The sequence below is a fragment of the Osmia lignaria genome, chromosome 14, assembly GCF_051020975.1.
Source record: "Osmia lignaria lignaria isolate PbOS001 chromosome 14, iyOsmLign1, whole genome shotgun sequence".
NCBI lineage: Eukaryota > Metazoa > Arthropoda > Insecta > Hymenoptera > Megachilidae > Osmia > Osmia lignaria.
In genome coordinates this window covers 8,195,290-8,212,377 of record NC_135045.1, presented here as the reverse complement: position 1 = coordinate 8,212,377, position 17,088 = coordinate 8,195,290, and the positions used below count along the sequence as shown (strand labels likewise).

At 41.6% G+C, this 17,088-nt stretch overlaps 1 protein-coding gene and 2 long non-coding RNA genes across 9 annotated transcripts in view; 1 reads left to right on the top strand and 2 right to left on the bottom strand.

The window, feature by feature from the left end:
* Ubx (ultrabithorax) overlaps positions 1 to 17,088 on the top strand; it is a 150,910-nt gene that overhangs the window by 19,340 nt on the left and 114,482 nt on the right. The gene's annotated exons all lie outside the window — the stretch shown is intronic.
* On the bottom strand, positions 2,939 to 3,560 carry LOC143306074 (uncharacterized). The gene is made up of 3 exons (XR_013063456.1): positions 3,368 to 3,560; positions 3,182 to 3,282; positions 2,939 to 3,088 (listed from the first exon to the last, which is right to left on the bottom strand). It is a non-coding gene; the product is annotated as an uncharacterized LOC143306074 (long non-coding RNA).
* Positions 10,448 to 17,088, bottom strand: part of LOC117605540 (uncharacterized) — a 38,291-nt gene continuing 31,650 nt past the window's right edge. Inside the window, exons 2-3 of the long non-coding RNA XR_004581731.2 lie at positions 10,820 to 11,164; positions 10,448 to 10,696 (exon numbers count right to left, since the gene is read on the bottom strand). This is a non-coding gene — a long non-coding RNA (uncharacterized LOC117605540). The remainder of the gene's footprint in view (positions 10,697 to 10,819; positions 11,165 to 17,088) is intronic.

Genomic DNA, 17,088 nt, shown 5'->3' with positions numbered 1-17,088 from the left:
CGTACTCACCCCTCCGGAACCCCGAATTCCGGTAGTCAGCTGTTTCTAGCGATGTCTCTGTTTCTCTTAGCGAGAAGTTGCCTGGTAGCCTCTCGCTTTATTGTACGCGGATATATAATCACCCAAGGCCTCTCGAGCTCGATCTCGCTTAGAGGTCGCCGCCTTTTCTCTCTACCAAATTCTAGGTCTTTCAAACAGTGCCTCCTTCGATTCGTCTTCCTTTTTTTTCTTTATCTTATCCCTTTTGGTTCTTCTTTTCGAGCACCTCTTTTCTAGCCTCTTTGTCGCGCCCTTTGGTCCGGTTTAAGGTCCACCTATATTTTTTCATACTGTTTGTCCACGCGAGTTCTTCTTCCTCTCTTCTTCTCTGCATGGATACAAAAGGTGTAGGGATTATTTTATGAGCTTTCGTGACGTAGTCGCGTGCTTATACAAGAAACAGAATTTTATTAAACGAACCTTGTTGTTTACGTCCTCTATAAAGTATTATCTTCGACAGCATTTTTAATACGTGTGGAGAAAGACGATGGTTCTTTTTCTTACTAATAATTCGACTAAAGAGGGAGAGGGAAGACCTCTCTGCTTCAGTTTGCTCGTATATTCTCGAATCGACCGTACGTCTCTCGATAACTGCTGGAAGATTTATAGCCGTTAAATCGTCCTACGTTTCTTCGTTGCCATGATCGGCGGGAAATGCGGCGCTTTGCGTTTTCCTCGGCAAAGATTTAATCGTTTGGTTATGAGGTACGAATCGAGCCGACGATTCCTTGGAATGCAAGCGAACGTAGGAGGAATCGTAGGAATGGGAAGAGGCAATTGATCGGCTCGCACTAGCGCGGAACAGGTTCTTCTATGTACATACTCGCGGATCGAAAGTCGTTGACTCACTTCTCGCTAGCCGGCAAGTGCTCTTCGGAGTGTTGGCCGGTACAAGCGAGATACACGCGTAGGAAAATTTATCGATACAGGATCGTGGATTATTTCGTCGTAGATTAAAGTCTTCTGTGGGCAAATATAGAGCCATCAACGTCTACTGGCGTTCGTTCGTAACGGTGATAAATAATTTGGCTTTATCGTCGCACACCTACTCGAACGATTGGTCAGGACAGTATTATTACCTCCTCGTTGTATGTCGCGTGATGTGTAAAAACCTCTACCTAGAAAAGATGATAAACAACACGTTTATCGTATTCGAGTGGGGGTGGGAAATAAATTTCGTCCTTCTTGTTGTGTTTCAAAGTTTCCGCCGATTTACTGTTAACTATTTACGATCAGGTTTATCTTAAATATTTTACTTAATTGCAATTAATCATTTATGCAAATAAGTGCAATATTTTTAACCATCCCTGTTTTTCAAAAATAATAAATATGTTCCCTTATGGTTTTGAGTGCTATTTGTGGTTATGGAGACTTTGTTCTTTATCTTATGTTCAGGTGTAAAAAATAAGTATTCTTATATAAATTTTATCTTTTAATATGTGCAAGTATCGCACTGTGATTTGGTATGCGTGGGAGAAGTTTGTCCAGTTTTGTTATGTTCTTAACATACCTTTCAAATTGGCTAGAAGATGTTACGTCTGTCGCATGATTTATTAGCCCTCTAACGGTATTCGCGTTAAATGTCGTTATTAAGTGTGCAATAAGTGATTGCAGAAGCGATCTATGCCAGGTAAATCTCACAAATCAGAAAGCGATCGACACGTTATCATTAACTCGGTCTTATTGTAGGGATCGGTGTGTTATGGGTACACAATCTCGAGACACACGTTAACAATCGTGAATACACGCGTACGCCAAAGATACTCGATTGCACCGGAATGCATTTGTATCATTGCCACGATAAACATCAAAAAGGGTAGACGGGCTTGATATTCATTGTGATTTATTGCGATTATGAAGCGTCGGCATCGCCACCGTTTCTAAATGTAAATATCTCTCTTATTAATGTCACGATAATGAAACAGTGTAACGCTATCGGTAGTAAAATGCATCGTCGTTGATATAAGGGGTGTATTTAATTCAACAATTATCATGTAAGATTGAGCGTAACCTTTATCGAACAACACGTTCCTGTTGTATAGCTGACAATTTTCAAAGACACATCACCAGAATCACAAAAGGCTTTTTCTATCTGTCGTGCCGTATCACTTTTCACGGGGGCTGTTTTCAAACGCGAGCAAAATTTATGGCCCCTCATTGAAGGGTCCGCCACGTCTATGGGGTAATTAGAGGGCGTGAAGATGAAGCCCTGAATACTATCTGTACACCCCGTGGTTCATTTATTCTCTGTAAAACTGCCTCGTTTCTCGACGATTTCCCTTGGAATGCTAATTCTTGTATCGCGCTATATTCTGCCTTATAATGTTTTCAAAAGATCGATATTCAATTAGAAGGAAAGTTACGCTTCCGGAAACATCTCTGTAATATCGTCGAAGTAACTATTTACGGGTTCAAAAGTAGAGTTTATTTTAAACTTAGTGTTTACTCTTAAAGTAAAGTATATAGTATTAAAAAATTCAAATCCGAATCGACATAATTCATTAAGACAACGCGCGAAACACGTGTCGAAACCTCACTTTTTTATGATGTATAATTAATAATTCATTTAGTATTTTTAATTTGTTCGTATTGATATTGTGTGGTTACGGCAATCATTCTAAACTCGGTACGGTATACGAAAGGATAAACCCAACAAACCTTGAACTCTGAGTGGTGGTGGTGCCGAACCGTCGAGAGAGGAGGTTCCCGCGTAAAAGCCACGTGGTCTCTCCCGCCACGCTCTGTCGAGTTGGAAACGAGTATGGTGCTACTCGACGATACGACGGTTTGCCAGTAGGTGTTACGTACCTCGGGGAGCAAGCTCGTTCAATATAAACCAGCTAGGAACAACGCTGTAACCGTAACGTTGACGTTTACGACGACGAAATCGTGGCTCGGCTCGTTTAACCCCTCCTCCTTATGTGCTTCCACGCTTGCCGCAATCGTCGCTACGAGGTTCGTCGGTAATACAGAGCGCGTATCTTTCGTGTGTATCGACCAAGATCGTTCCGCGTCTTCGTGTGCGGTTCAGTCAAGGGGAAATGTTTTGCTGGAAGAGAAACACGTGCAAGTTCATTGTACAAATCATTTATGGTAGTGCCGGCTGTTTTTACCGATTTATTTCACGCGAGCTTCTAATTACCCCGACAACTGTATGCGGACTCCTCTTCGTAAATTAACCATCGTCCTGTCCTCTTCTGTCTCTGTCGGTTTCCACCCTCGTTTATCATTTTTAATTCAGGTCTGAAAAGAAATAATTGATAATTAGTTGCGAAATGAGTACAATAAACAAGGCTTAATGTACAGCATAGGTGTTTTTGAAGTATACCTCAATGGCTGACGAACATGGCCGAGGGAACTTTCCATCTTGATACCTGATCGCTGTTTCCGGCTGTGCCGTTCCCGCGTGCACTTAGCAACGACGTTCTTACGAACCGTTTAAGGCATTAATTTACTATCGGAAAATTGAAAAGATCGGATCGTGGAGTTGTGTCTCGAGTATAGGCGTGCGTGTTGCACGCCCGTGACCAAGTGGTTCAACCTCTCCTACCAATAAAGGTGTACAGGCGAGCGAAACTCGTGCACCACACGTGTGTGTGTATGTATGTAAGGTGCAGGTAGGTGTATGTGCGTTTGGGCGCGAACACCAGTGCACTGCGACCTAAAGAGGCAGCCCAAGTAGGTGCGTTCATCGTGCATGGAGGTTTCACAAACCTTTCCATGTGTTGTTTCGTTGGCCCGGATGGAGGATGACGTACGAGCTTCTCTGTATGACTTACTACGCCCTTTTCCCTTCTCCACGCCCGCCGCTTCTGCGTACTGTTCGCTCAAAAAACATTCGAGTCTCTGGAAATTACGTGGCCCTTCGCATTTGATAGGGAATGCTCGGCACTTCGCCATCACCGAATTCCTTTAATTCATTTGGACACGTATCATCTGCCATCAGCAGCTTTAACCTTCATAAATTTTAAATCGCTTCGGGTTTGACCTATTAACACGTTCCTTGGAGTTTCTCATAGTTTGTATTAAAGGAGTAAACTCACGTGCTAAATTTAATAGAATCGTAGGATGTTAGATCTTGTTAACGTTGAGGAAAGGGATATGTTTCACGCTGTTTGACTAGGAAAAACGGTATGTTTGAAAAAATTGTTTAAATGGCGGAACAGCGTAAGCTAATCTCTGGAAGATAAATCTTTAGGTGTTATGGTGAATGTAACAGAACTTCGTACTCGTGTGGCGGGCGTGTCTGCACCTTATCACGAAGTAGGGTGATATAATTTCTATATTAAACGATGTTGGTAGTGTTTGTAGTGGTTGAAGAACAGTAATGTCACAATAAAATGAATACACATTTCGAATGTTAATATTAAACAAAAAGTAATAATGATTACAGCGCCTTTTCAGAAATTGATTTTCAGCCTACATTCTTTAATAAGAAACATGGTTGAAAACAATGAAGAAAAGAGAAGAGACATTGAAGCTCGTACAGTGAGAAAAAATATGTATTCCAGAACCGTGTCATTAAAAATAATTGCAAACATCCATCAAAATGTATCTCAGGATACTCGCAATTTGCATATACCTCAGCGCATAATTTCTTCACGAAACCGAGAGAGTATCGAGTCAATCAATTTTTATATTTTGCTGCGTTATAACGCGAAAACCTCGAAGGGTACTAATCATCGGGTGTCGAGGATATTCACCGCATGAAAGCGTAATTTCTGATCGACGGAATCACTTATATCCCTTGTCACATTTTTCTTTTTATTACCGGACAACTCATAAACGGGCTTAAAATGTTATTTCATGCGATTGGTTGAACGGGATGGGTTGGTCGGCTTGAAAGCGCGTTTTACATACGTAAAAGAAGGAATAAACATGGATTCATTTGATACAATCTACCACTGGTTACTGCCTCTACATTATTTCGATCACTTACCGTGACACATAAAAATGCTTTCACGCGTTATCACGTTTATCTGGGAAGTACGTGTTTTTCCGTTTCATAGTCGCCATTCAGTTCAAAGGAAAAGAGCCTAAGTACGTTAATACCTTGATTATCTCTGAACGTTGGTTGTTTGAATTATCTGAAAGAATATTTTTCTAACGCATAACAAGAAATGTATTACATTAATTAGCACATGTCAGAAGAAGTATTTTTGCGTGTTTTTCTTATTTTAGATAAGCTTGAAATGCTTTTGGACTATAATATACAAGATATTCATAGATTCTTAAAATCTAAGACTTAAATTGTGCTCATGTTACGATAGCAAGTGCTTAAAAATTGCTGATTTTAACAGAATTAAAAAGAAATCAAGGAATCATTATAGCTTAACTATCAGAGACGAGACTCTGTAAAAGTATTTCCATCGAGACGGAAACTAGACATATGCGATTAACGGCTACAAGATGTTACACACCGATATCCCGTGTGAGTACACGTGTAGCCCGAGTCATAGGTAAGGAAATAATCCGAAGACGACGAACCGCGTGTAGTGCTGTGAAACGTCTTCGTCCAGAGAACGAAGGCGACATGGTGCCGCTAAACAATAGCGATGGTTTATTCGTGTCTACAAGAGCTGTTGCGGTAAAGAGAGGAAAAGAAGCGGAGGAACGTGAGCGGCGCGTAACGCGCGCGCAAGAAAGGCATATAGGCGGTGATCGCTAGCGCAACACGTTTAGCCGTTGCCTACCAGGGTTCTCAATTTGATGGACGAGCTGTTCGCATGTACGAGCCGTACGTCCGCCAGGCTATAGTTTGCTTTTACACACCGACAACAGCCGACTACGCTATCTGGCTGTTTTGCAAATTTCATGCAGCTCGGTGAGCGGGAAGGAGAAATTATCGCCCTTGCGGCGTGGATTAATCCTTTTGCTATGAAACGTTGTCGTTAACGGCTGTTTATCAATTACTGCGCGTTTTTAAGATCGCTGTTTCTCGTATGGTCAGTCCATTGTGTCGTGGACGTGAAACTAATTCGTATCGATCCTGTTCCCACGGTAACGAGTGTGTATTTTAACAGCAAAGAATGGAATTGAGATTGTACTAATTTTAGCTTTAAAGAAATTCACCATGAAATAAGGGAATCTTAATACGAATCGAACCACGAAGAACGTATCATTACCGATGAGGAATATGAGGAAAGCCTGTTAATGGCGAGATACATAAATCACTTAAAGAGAAGAAAATCCATTTGGTGAAGATTTCAAGGTTGACGCTGACAGGAAAAAGGTCATGTTTTTGATTGGCTCGACTTTTTGCTCATCTATACACACGGTAGACTGCCGTTTCTCGCTGCTCCAGGCTGAGAGATAATGCATACTTTGGATCAGCCGCGCTTCGTAGGCACGAAGAACGTGTTTAGGTGCTCGACGATCGGAACGGCTACACCGGCAGACAAAGGATACGTATAGCCATGCCCGTAAGGAACGACGGGGAGATACAAGGCAAAATAATTGAATCGAAAAGTGTTCCTGTTCACGTTTTTGCGGAATACTTTGCCTGTGGTTGCTTGCTTCGAGATGAAGACGTAGCTCGTATATTTTGAGCTCGTATATTCGATGAGAGGAGAATGTCTTGAAATAAAATTACCCCCTAACAATGAACTGGTTTCTCGATACTTTCGCACGATAAAAGGATAGATGCTTTTTTTACTCTAACGACTGTGTTAAATACTCTTGATGAGTTGATCACGTTTATGGTGTAAAATTATCGTGTATGTAGTTAAGTTTTTTTTCTCACTTAGAAGCTGATCAGTTTCTTTCAAGGAATTAATTGTCATCTAATTAAGCAATAGACATAGCGATCAGAATGCTAATTATTTGGTATTATTTAAATCATTAAAGAGAGATGAATTATGTTACATTCCATCTAACACTTCTTCTTACAAAATGTCACCTAACAGTCCCCAATTTGATAAACATTTATTAGGTTTTTCTCTTGAAACCTGCAATCTAATCGATCGTAGAAACGCCTTCTTCTTTTCATTGATCTTCCATTCGCAGCGTTACTTACGGATTCCTTACGATACTTCGATGTACGTGGAACTCGTTGAAATCGATGATCGTCTGTGAATTGCTACCGTATCGCATCGTTTCCATCAACCACTCGATTCAGCCAAGAGTAAAGAATCTTCTGTTCGTTTCTTTCAGTCCTTGATTAGTCCTCTTTCGATCCTTGATTTCTTGCCACATTCTAGTGCCATTTGCACGTGGCCTGTATTTAATTAATACGTGATGAGTTGTAATTGGGAGGCATTGATTCTGCAAATAGACACGGACGTATATAAGTCACGCACCATAGAGTAGTTTTTGCACTGGTAAACCTGCCTACGGCGGCTTTACTCCCGTCTGCCAGGATGGCCGGCCATTACAAATACAGCACCTGCCACCCTGGCTGTGCGCGACCTGACCACCACGCTTTTGTGTATCGCGGCTGCCTTTCGTTACCTTCTTTCATTCCGCTCAGGTACGACCGATTCTACGCGAGCACGAGCGTAAGAAAGTTATGAATATCGAGCAGCAGTTAATTGCCAGTGTATCAGTTATCGCGCACGATGCCGAGAACACGTGGCTTGCAAGTGAGAAACGGGGAGATCAGCAACTTATTATAAACATTTTGATTTTGTTTTGGTTTTTAGTAGCCACAGGTTATTAGGTATCATTTGTCATTTTTATGAGACCGACAGTTAAATTTGATTAGATTTGTTACAGTATGTAAAAAACGCGGCAAAATTAGTAGACAAATATGATTCAGACTGTTAAAGGAAATTAGAGGTTTGAACTACATAGAATAAACAAGTTCTTAGTGTCTCCTTTTACGGTTTTTTGTTAACTTCATGTTTGTACGTACACGTGCGCGCGCGAGAGTACAGATCGTTCGTTATTTGTCGAGCGCGTAAGTCAGACAGCGCCACGTCTGTTCGCGCGGGAACTAAATCGAAACGTTCGCGTACCCATTTATTTTGTAGCTATTGACCGGCAACGCGGGTGGGAAAGGATGACGGATATAATTTATCCCAGCTAACACCTTTTGACCTTTTCAAATAATTGCTCGATCGTCGCTGCGCGCCGGAACGAAAATTTCTTAATTTTACCGCTCCTTTCCCGTCATACAGTCCGATGATGTACGATTCTATTCGGCATTTTTAAAAGACCGCGCGCATAAATGCTTCTTCTCCTCGGCTTGCTTATATTCTTCGTGTACTCGTGGCTGCGTGTACAACCGTTATCACCCGTAGGCCATGCTAATCGTGTCGTTCCGACATTAATAATAAAAATGATTTTACCATTCGTTCATCTATTTCCAACGGCTATGCAAGGTGTTGAAAGGTAGTGTTCAACTAGGAGAAGAGTGTAGAATCACAGAGTAAAATTAACGTCAAAATCAATTAACAATAAAAAAATGTATTTTTTGAGAATATGAAAATAAGTAATGAATAATTTTGTGAAGAAATATGCTGTATACGGTGAAGACATACTAGGTTGCTCAAGAGGTTATCCTTGTATGAACTAAAGAAAAGAAAAAAGAAAAATGGATCGCGAAACGAGTCGCGTTAGGCTATAAAATCGCTCGATCAACCAGTTGAAGTTTAATTAATTTTCTCGAAGCGCCACTGAATTCCAGATGCATGAATCACGCCATCGGCTTTACACTTCGACTCAATGAATACTTTACACGGTGCACGGCGCCGTTACGTGGTGGGGGCGTGAGAGGCGGGCGGGATGAAGGGAGGGCAGTGCTAATCTTGGCGTTCTTTTTCTGCTACTAAAAACGTACGACAATCATTCGTCCGTGGCGAAATTACGCATTCGTCACGTGCGCGAGACACTGCGCGTTTGTTTTATCGGTATGCGTACAAACACGGTGTGTACACCGACACATGCAATGAAATAAGCAAGCATGAAAGAAAGAGAAAGAGAAAGAGCTGACAACGTTATCCAGCGATTAAGAGTCTCGCTTAAGAAGCATATAACTCAGTGACATTACGCGGGTAACCGTTCAACGAATATCAGCGTAATACATCGCTGGTGCTACTCAGTCGTGTTGGTTCGCGTGTTTGTCCCTTCCATACTTGTATGTATGTGGGTGTGTGAACCGGTGCACGAGATCGCGACGCGTGGAAAAGTTATGACGTATTACCGTCGCGACATATTTATTAAACGCCAGGCCACGATATTAGGCTGGCGTGAACGGACATTATGAGCTTAGGTACGGACAAGCGTTTGTTGTGCACCATTAGCTCGAGAAATTTACGGCTACCGTACGGCTGTCGTTCTCCTGGTATTCTACGATTTTTCTCTTCCACCCTTCTCTCGCTTTGCTTTTTTCCTCCACTTCGTGTTGTTTGCGTGTGGTAGATCTAGTTTCCTTGGTCAGACCTTGAAGATATTGTAGTAGAAACTGTGTGATTGCAGACGATCCTAATAGTCGCGGTATCTCGCAACTTTGTTGATAAATTAGATGAAAGAAGAGTTCTTGTAACGTTGTAATAATAGTTTAGAAAGTCTTGAATCTGGTTTTTCATGGGTTGTCGCTGTTTTCGTTCCAAGATTTCAAAATGCTGATCGGCTACTTTGGTTATCAATGAGGCGGATGGAAGAAACGCGCAAGGAAGTTGTATTGGTCGGAAATGTCGCTGCAAAGGAGCAGAAAGGATCGATCAAACGAATTAGCTCGGTTTCCTTTTACTCGGCTCCGATAGAGGGGATATCTATATATGGGTTAATTGGAGTGCAGCCCAAGGCTTGGGCCGTCCGAGCGGCCCTCGAAGTCATTTTTAGAGGCCCTTATGTGGCTTTCTACCCGGGCAAAAAATATTTTATATACCCCTTCCTCTCGTTAGATGATTGTTTCGCGGAAAATGTCGACTGGACGATCGGTCTTATATCGTACGGTAGTAAAAATACGCGTTGGTATAAAACGATAGTTCCCTTTTTGCGATCCAATTAACGATTTCACAGGGCTAGGTGAAATTAATAGTATTTTATTTTAATTTCAATTGTAATTTGCAGAATTTCGATATATTTCGTGTTCGATTTTACAAGGAACTCTTCGACTAAAGATTCACCATCCTGACGGATGTTGACGAGAGTAGCAACATAATTGATAGAGTTTGTCATTTTGTAAAATAAAACTAGTATGTTGATTAGAAGCAAAGCAAGATCTCGAACGTGCGTGGTCGTCCTTTTTTCCCCTAGCCAGAGCAGGTTTTCTCTAGGAATGCACGCAGTCGGTTGTTTGATTTATGGCAGCGGTTAAAAGTAGTCTTGCATCTAACCGCATATTATATATTACACACAGCGCGAGCTTTATACTAGAACAGACGGCGAGATGTATTTACTATAAACGGAAATCGAACGTTCAGGAAGAAATCACATTTTCGAGGATGATTCTATCGTAGTCAATCGAGGTTCGACTTTTATTACGTCACGCGGCTATTTGCACAAAGAAGAAGGAGAGAAAAAGCGTACCGTTCAAAAAGGTACGGTAAAAGTTCAGGGGTAGCGTCGTAATTTGCCTGGACCCGCAATAAAACTGGCAAATGGTCGCATAGTCACGTTCGTCCTCCACGGTGTACGTTCTGCAGGAAAAAGAACGGTTCCACGATGAAGTCAGGCTAAGCCCTCGCTAAGGCTGCCCTGATACGCTTCTCTGCTGTTAGAGAAACCAATAAACAGGACACTTCTATAGACGACTGGACCGTTAGCTTTTTTTACGGGACAAGAGTCATAAAACGAGCGTTCAGGCTGTGACAATGAATATAACTGTTACTTTTACCTTCTGTCAGGTCCACCATCGAAAACGGGCCAGTCCTCTTCCGGGTTTTACCTCCCTCGCGTTGGCCAGTCGAGCTCGATCGTTCTTCGGCATCTCGTCGCTCTACTCTTAGCTTGAACGATCGTACAGTTGGTCCTTTATTTTCGATTTAAATCTTTATTCTCCAGTTTCTGATATAGTGACAAATTTGGTGCATCTGTTTGGGGTTGATAAAAGATAGTGGGGAATTTGTCAAAAACATCATTTAAAGATCATCTGTCCTAGTGGATGACACTCAATCCCGACTTTCTCGCCGCAAAAGAAGACACTTAACGTGACGATAATCATTGAAGCTACAAGGAAAATCTGAAACGAATCATACAAATTCGATACACATTTAGTATGTACACATAGTTCTTGGACAACATCAACGCAAACGCATTCACGTTCCGCCCACGAGGATTTACGACGGCGTGCGCGCGATATCCTGACCGCGTGCGAGTGCAGTCACGGGAGAAGCGTGTGGCGTTCGTCACATGCGCGAAACAGAGAAGGAAGAATCGTTGCAGAGGAAGAGAAACAAACGGGTTTCGCGAACGAGATCCGAATCAGGCCGGCCGGAACTACAGCCAAACTAGCGATAATCCGTATCCTGTTCATCAGCTTTGTTCGTTCACGAGTATTACACCCTAGAAGTGGTGATTGCCCGCGAGCCGATCGCGAATGTTACGTAACACAGAGATTGGGTGGTCTCTGTTATTCAACTACATCTCTTCAGGATCTGCACGTGCTTCTTCATTTGTACTCATCTTAGTTGTTTTACCACAATAATACCTGTATAGACTTCATTATCGCAGTGGGACAGTACCTTCATACTTAGGTACTATTCAAAGTGAGATAAGATAAATAGTCCGTTAACTCATTCGAGCCTACGTTACTGGATACAATTATGTGACATGTTTACAGAAATAGGTCATAGAGAATGGAACTTCAAATATAGAATTCTTATTATACTCATTCTAGTAGCAATTTATGTGTGATGTGCTATTCAAAGTGGTACGGAGACCATCTTTTTCAGATACGTCTCGAAGACACTGGCATACTTCCATATTTCACTTGTAAACATCCTGTACAGTAACATTTTTCTCCTGTACATTTTATGCAAGCAACAATTTTCTCTACCTTTAACCATTCTAGGCAGCTTGTTTAAAATCGTGTAAACCAGTCTGCTCGATCTATCCGCTCCATGAGATTAGAAAATCCTTCCCGCCAAAGCTTCGTGACATTCTCTCTCAACAAGTTGCCACTTATTGATTAATCTTGCATTCGAGGCTCGCGTGCAATTTCAGTAATTGGGTTTCAGCCTTTCTGGTTTCCTCGTTACACGATTATCCAACCCCGGGTTGAAATTTCGCCGCGTCGAGCAGGGCAAGGGAACGTTTCCCGTCGGATAGCCGCCATCGAACGCGAGCTGCATTCAATCACCGTGCTCCTTCTTTTACTGCCTTCGACATTTCGAGATCGTTGTTACGATTGATCTCCATCACGAACCTTTATCCTTCGTTTCGTTAGACAATTTCTATGGCTGATTTATTCTTGAATGAATGAAAAATAGTTTTATTTTTTAATCAAAGTGCTATTAATAGGATGTGACTAAAGGTTAGAAGAAAACTATAGTGTACTTCTAAGTGGTTTAAATATAGGATGTAAAAGTAGTTCATTACAGTAGTGTCTCATTTTGAAAAAGCTATAATAGAATAATTTAAAGGGTTGAACGAGCTTGAGGAAGTTGGAACGTTTACGCGTAGGAACGCTCGTATCATTATACAGCGACGCTTCGTTTCAAGATGAAACAGCAACGAGGCAGCTCCGTCTCGAAATTGCTATTCAGACCGTCGATTGCTCATTACTTTACTCACCGTAACTGAAATTACACCTTTCGTCTGTTCATCTCCCACGTTCTTCGTTCGATGCGCTCCATTTCGTCCCTTTCGATTTTACTTACTAGTCAGTTCACACGCTTTATATAGCATTTATTATCGAATGAAACACGCACGAAATTCTTTACGAAATCATCCTCTTGAATCGACGACAAATCAACGTACATAATGGACATCGTCGTTATCTTGATAACGAGCACTCGGATCGGCTGGTAGGAGTGGAATCCATTTCTCCTTCGGGCGAATCGTAACTCGGTCCGAGCCACTTGTAGCCCGGTCGTTTCCATTCGGCCAACTACAGACCAGCAATTTGTCCGTGAAACTTAAAATTTGCGTGAAACGAAAGTACTGGTTTCGTTTCGATAACGTGGAGTAGTGGTAGGAGCATGTTCCCTAAGCGATTTTTTAGAGCGCTCATTTTTCGCCCCTTAGTGAAGTTTGCTCTCAGTTGGTTCATGCGTTCAAGTTTGCTTCTTATCGGTTCGAGTTTTTTTTCATATCTTCTCCTTGAGATATTAGTTTTTTGGTACATTGTAATTGGTACACGGTATATCTGTTGCGAAAAAAATGGTGACATAAAAAGCCACCTATACAGGTCACAAACGCATACCACAAGCCATCAGTGTTAACGTCGATGCATTTTTGCACGCTTATCACATCCCTTGCCCTCGGCTTTTCACGATTCTCAGCTCTTCTCGTATCTTGTATCCACGGTTTTTCCTGAATTCGTTGCCAGAGTACGATGGTATCTCGAAGAGACTCGAGGCAGCTTTGGTGTGCTTGTAAAAATTTTCCTGTGCAACACAAGAGGCGAAGAGTGAGGGATATGCGAAAGAGCGAGGAGGAGAAAACATAAAAGGCGGCAAAATGTAAACCAGTTATATCGTGTGCACCCTTTGGTTGAACTGAAACCAAGTGGTTTTATAGCGCCGATCCGTCTTGCCGTGCTATAACGAGTTCGTGACTCGACATAATACGATAACCCCCTAAATGTGTTGAACTTGTACAGAATCGCGGGTGCACGATGCTAGTTGAGCGAGAAAGAGAAACATGGAAGGAGAAAGGTGGCCGAGAAACAGGGTAATAAAGAGTGCGTGGCGGAAGACGGGACAAACTGCCGACAGAGGCTCTTCTTCATCCTAGAAGGAGAAATAGCGACCGTAAATCGTGCACGCGTGTAAGAATCATTACTTTAATCCAGCTGCGAGCTAGCAAACATCTTCTCCGACCTTCCCTTGCAAAAAACTAGAAGGCCACAGTGATTTAACGCGATTCAAAAACATTGAGGAGAGTGTAGTTTGTCGTTTAGACAGAATACAGTAGGATCTTGATATGTGCCTGCGAGGCGGGACGATTCATGTACCTCCAGAGAGGTCGAGTCTAGAATTTGAGATAATGAGATGATTTGGAATTCACATGATGGAAGAACTGAGAAGGAATGAAAGTGAATGATATGGGAATTTCCCACGCTGCCTGTATCTAGTAAAAATGAATTTTTTATTCAAAGTAATGAATGATTATTAATGATTCCCGGAGGTCCTGTGCGCTTCATTCAAAACAGTCTATATAAAAGATCTCTAGCGACGTATAAACTAATTTTACTGTATCATCGTGCCCATGGAGATTTTCCAGATCGCATTCCACGCGATTGTGATGGATTCCTTCTCGTCAAAACCAGCAACGCCGCGGACCTTCATCGTACTCGGCGATCCGATACTATCGTTTTGATCTACACGTGAGGAGCTATAAATTAATAGCCAATGATCGCTTATCTTAATGCATTATATTCGCACAAGAGTATGGAAATTGCTACAAGAAAAAGGAGGGTGAGGACAGTTAATGAAGAGTGTAGAGCGGAAGTGGGACGAATTAACACCAGCGGCTCTTCGTCGTTGCGCTTTGAGTTTCATTCGGAGCAATTCCGATCACTCGTCAAGATTAGAGTTCCTAAGTATCATAATGTAATTTGAAATTGACAATCTCTGCACATATAAGGAAAAAGTATTAATATTCATCAAAAATTGTTTATGCATATAAGTTTTGAAGATGGTAGATGACCGAGCATTTTCCATATTTGATGTTGTTCGGTCATCAAAGTGGTAAAAAATATCACAGAAATTAAAATGACGACGTGTACTATTAATGTAAGTGATGTGATTGGAATTGCCTGAAGGAACTTAAAGCCTTTAATTAAAAACAAGTACTGTGCTCTGAGAGATTATTGAATAACGATGGCGTGCCTTCAGGCCTCTCTCTTCGAGATCCTGTTCGTCCAAGCCATGCTAAACTCGTTACCGTGAGACGAACGTCCTAGCAACACTTTCGATGACAATAATGACGATCATTACGATAAGTACGTGAACAATAATGCTACGTTCCGTCTGAAGAGCGGAGTGCGTGTTCATTTATGTTTTTATTGAGCTTTGGAGCTGGTAAAGGCTTTTGGCCCCGACCCGGGTCGCACGTGGTAATGTGCCCTTTTTGATTTCATGTAACAAGCGTATTGGAAGAATGAAATTTCTGGGAAATTATGTAGGAAGCAATTTGCATGATTGAACACCGTTGAATCTTTGTTATAGCAAAGTAACAATAAGGTGAATTTGATAAAAAACATTTTCCCTTGGATCGTGTCAGGTTAATACGAACAACTTTCACTTAAGCTTCTGTAAGTTTTATAGCAAAAAATATTAATACATAGACTACCTTAATAGAAATTTCATTTTTTAATTTAAACTTTCAGTAATTCTTTACTGAATTACGTTGAGTTCTTTGGCCTCGAGTTTTCAGAAGATCAGTTACAAATAAAGAACAAATTTGAAAAAAGGATTCGTCTGGTGGAAGGCGCGTGCGCCCTTTACGACAAAACAAATGAACACGAGCATAAACATTGTTGAAAGATACTAGCATTCACGAGGGGGACAAAGAAGAGTAGAGAAAGGGAAGAGGGCCACGTCGAAGGGGTATTAAGATGGACGGTGCCAATCGTATGCTAATAAAGCCACCTTCTGTTTGTTCTTTTATCGGTTGGCCAAGTAGCTGGTGGATGTTTTGTCGTGCGACGACACTCGCACTGCAAGGAGGGTTCGGAAGGACGTGCTCCACATAGAAAGAAAGATCAGTTACTTGCTTTGGCCCTTTGTACTTGGAAATAGGGGTATTCTTGACTCGAAGAATATCCCGATCTCTGATTCAGTTATTCATTAATGCAGTATTATAAAAAATGTGACAGTATTATGCAGTGAACGTCATGATTTTTAGTATTACATATCTTTAACGCGCTGACTTAATGTATAGCTGACGTATACGCAGTCTATTTTGGACGTAGCAACCAACAACGTTCCACGTTTCTTCAGGTCACGATCCCTATTATATACCTCTTTCTTCTTTTGACAGGACAAATTATTAAAGTTATATCATTGGGAGGAGTTAGCAAGGTCGAAACAGAAAAAGGAAAGTCACAATCTCGAAAAGAATGACTCGTCTTCCGCTGACGACGATTCCCACTAAATTAATCACTTTTTCCTCCCCGCCATGTTTGTTTGTCTGGGTACACTAATTATCACGGATATGAGACGATCGCGTTCTATCTTCGGCTTCGAGAGCAAAGTTCAATCGTGAGAAACGGTTTTTTGATGCACGACGCCCAGAGACGGCCTTCGACTCGTTCTTATGCCTCTTCGATGGGCACAGAAAAGAGATAGCCCCGTCATAGGAACTCGTTCCTATGTTTTATGGGTCAGAGTCCTGTGAGCCCTAGCTTCATACCTTCGGTGATCCGATTGCTTGATTCTTATTATGTCACTGAACATTCTCAATTTTTCATATTGCTTAAACAGTGTTTTTTCTCCATTTTACATTCTTCAGAAATCATTTCCATATGTTAATTGTAATTATTTTTGTTAAAATACTGCATCATTTCATATCAGCATGAATTGAGCGAGAAAAGAAGTATTGTGATGAAAATTGCAATGTGATTGAGTTCGATTTATCATAGATGATTGGTAAAAAGAAACGGCGTTTACGGTTGATGTTTGTGGTCGAGAGGAAACAGGGTCCAGCGGACCTATGGGCCAGCGGAGAAGGGTCGCATAGTGTTGAAAGAGTAGGGGTAAAGCCAGTGACGGACGGACCCAAGTGAACTCGGAATGGTTCAGGCCGCCTCGCACCAATAACTTTCCTTGACTAGAAATGGCACTGGCCTCCTGTTGCTGTCTTAGTTCTCTTCGATTTTATCAGTAGTATTTCTTAGTTCTTATTTCTTCAGTAGTATTTTTATCTGTAATTACTTCGAAATTTCGTGTTGATCGTTATATGAGTTTTCGCCATCGCATTTCTTGCGGTGAAGGCCGG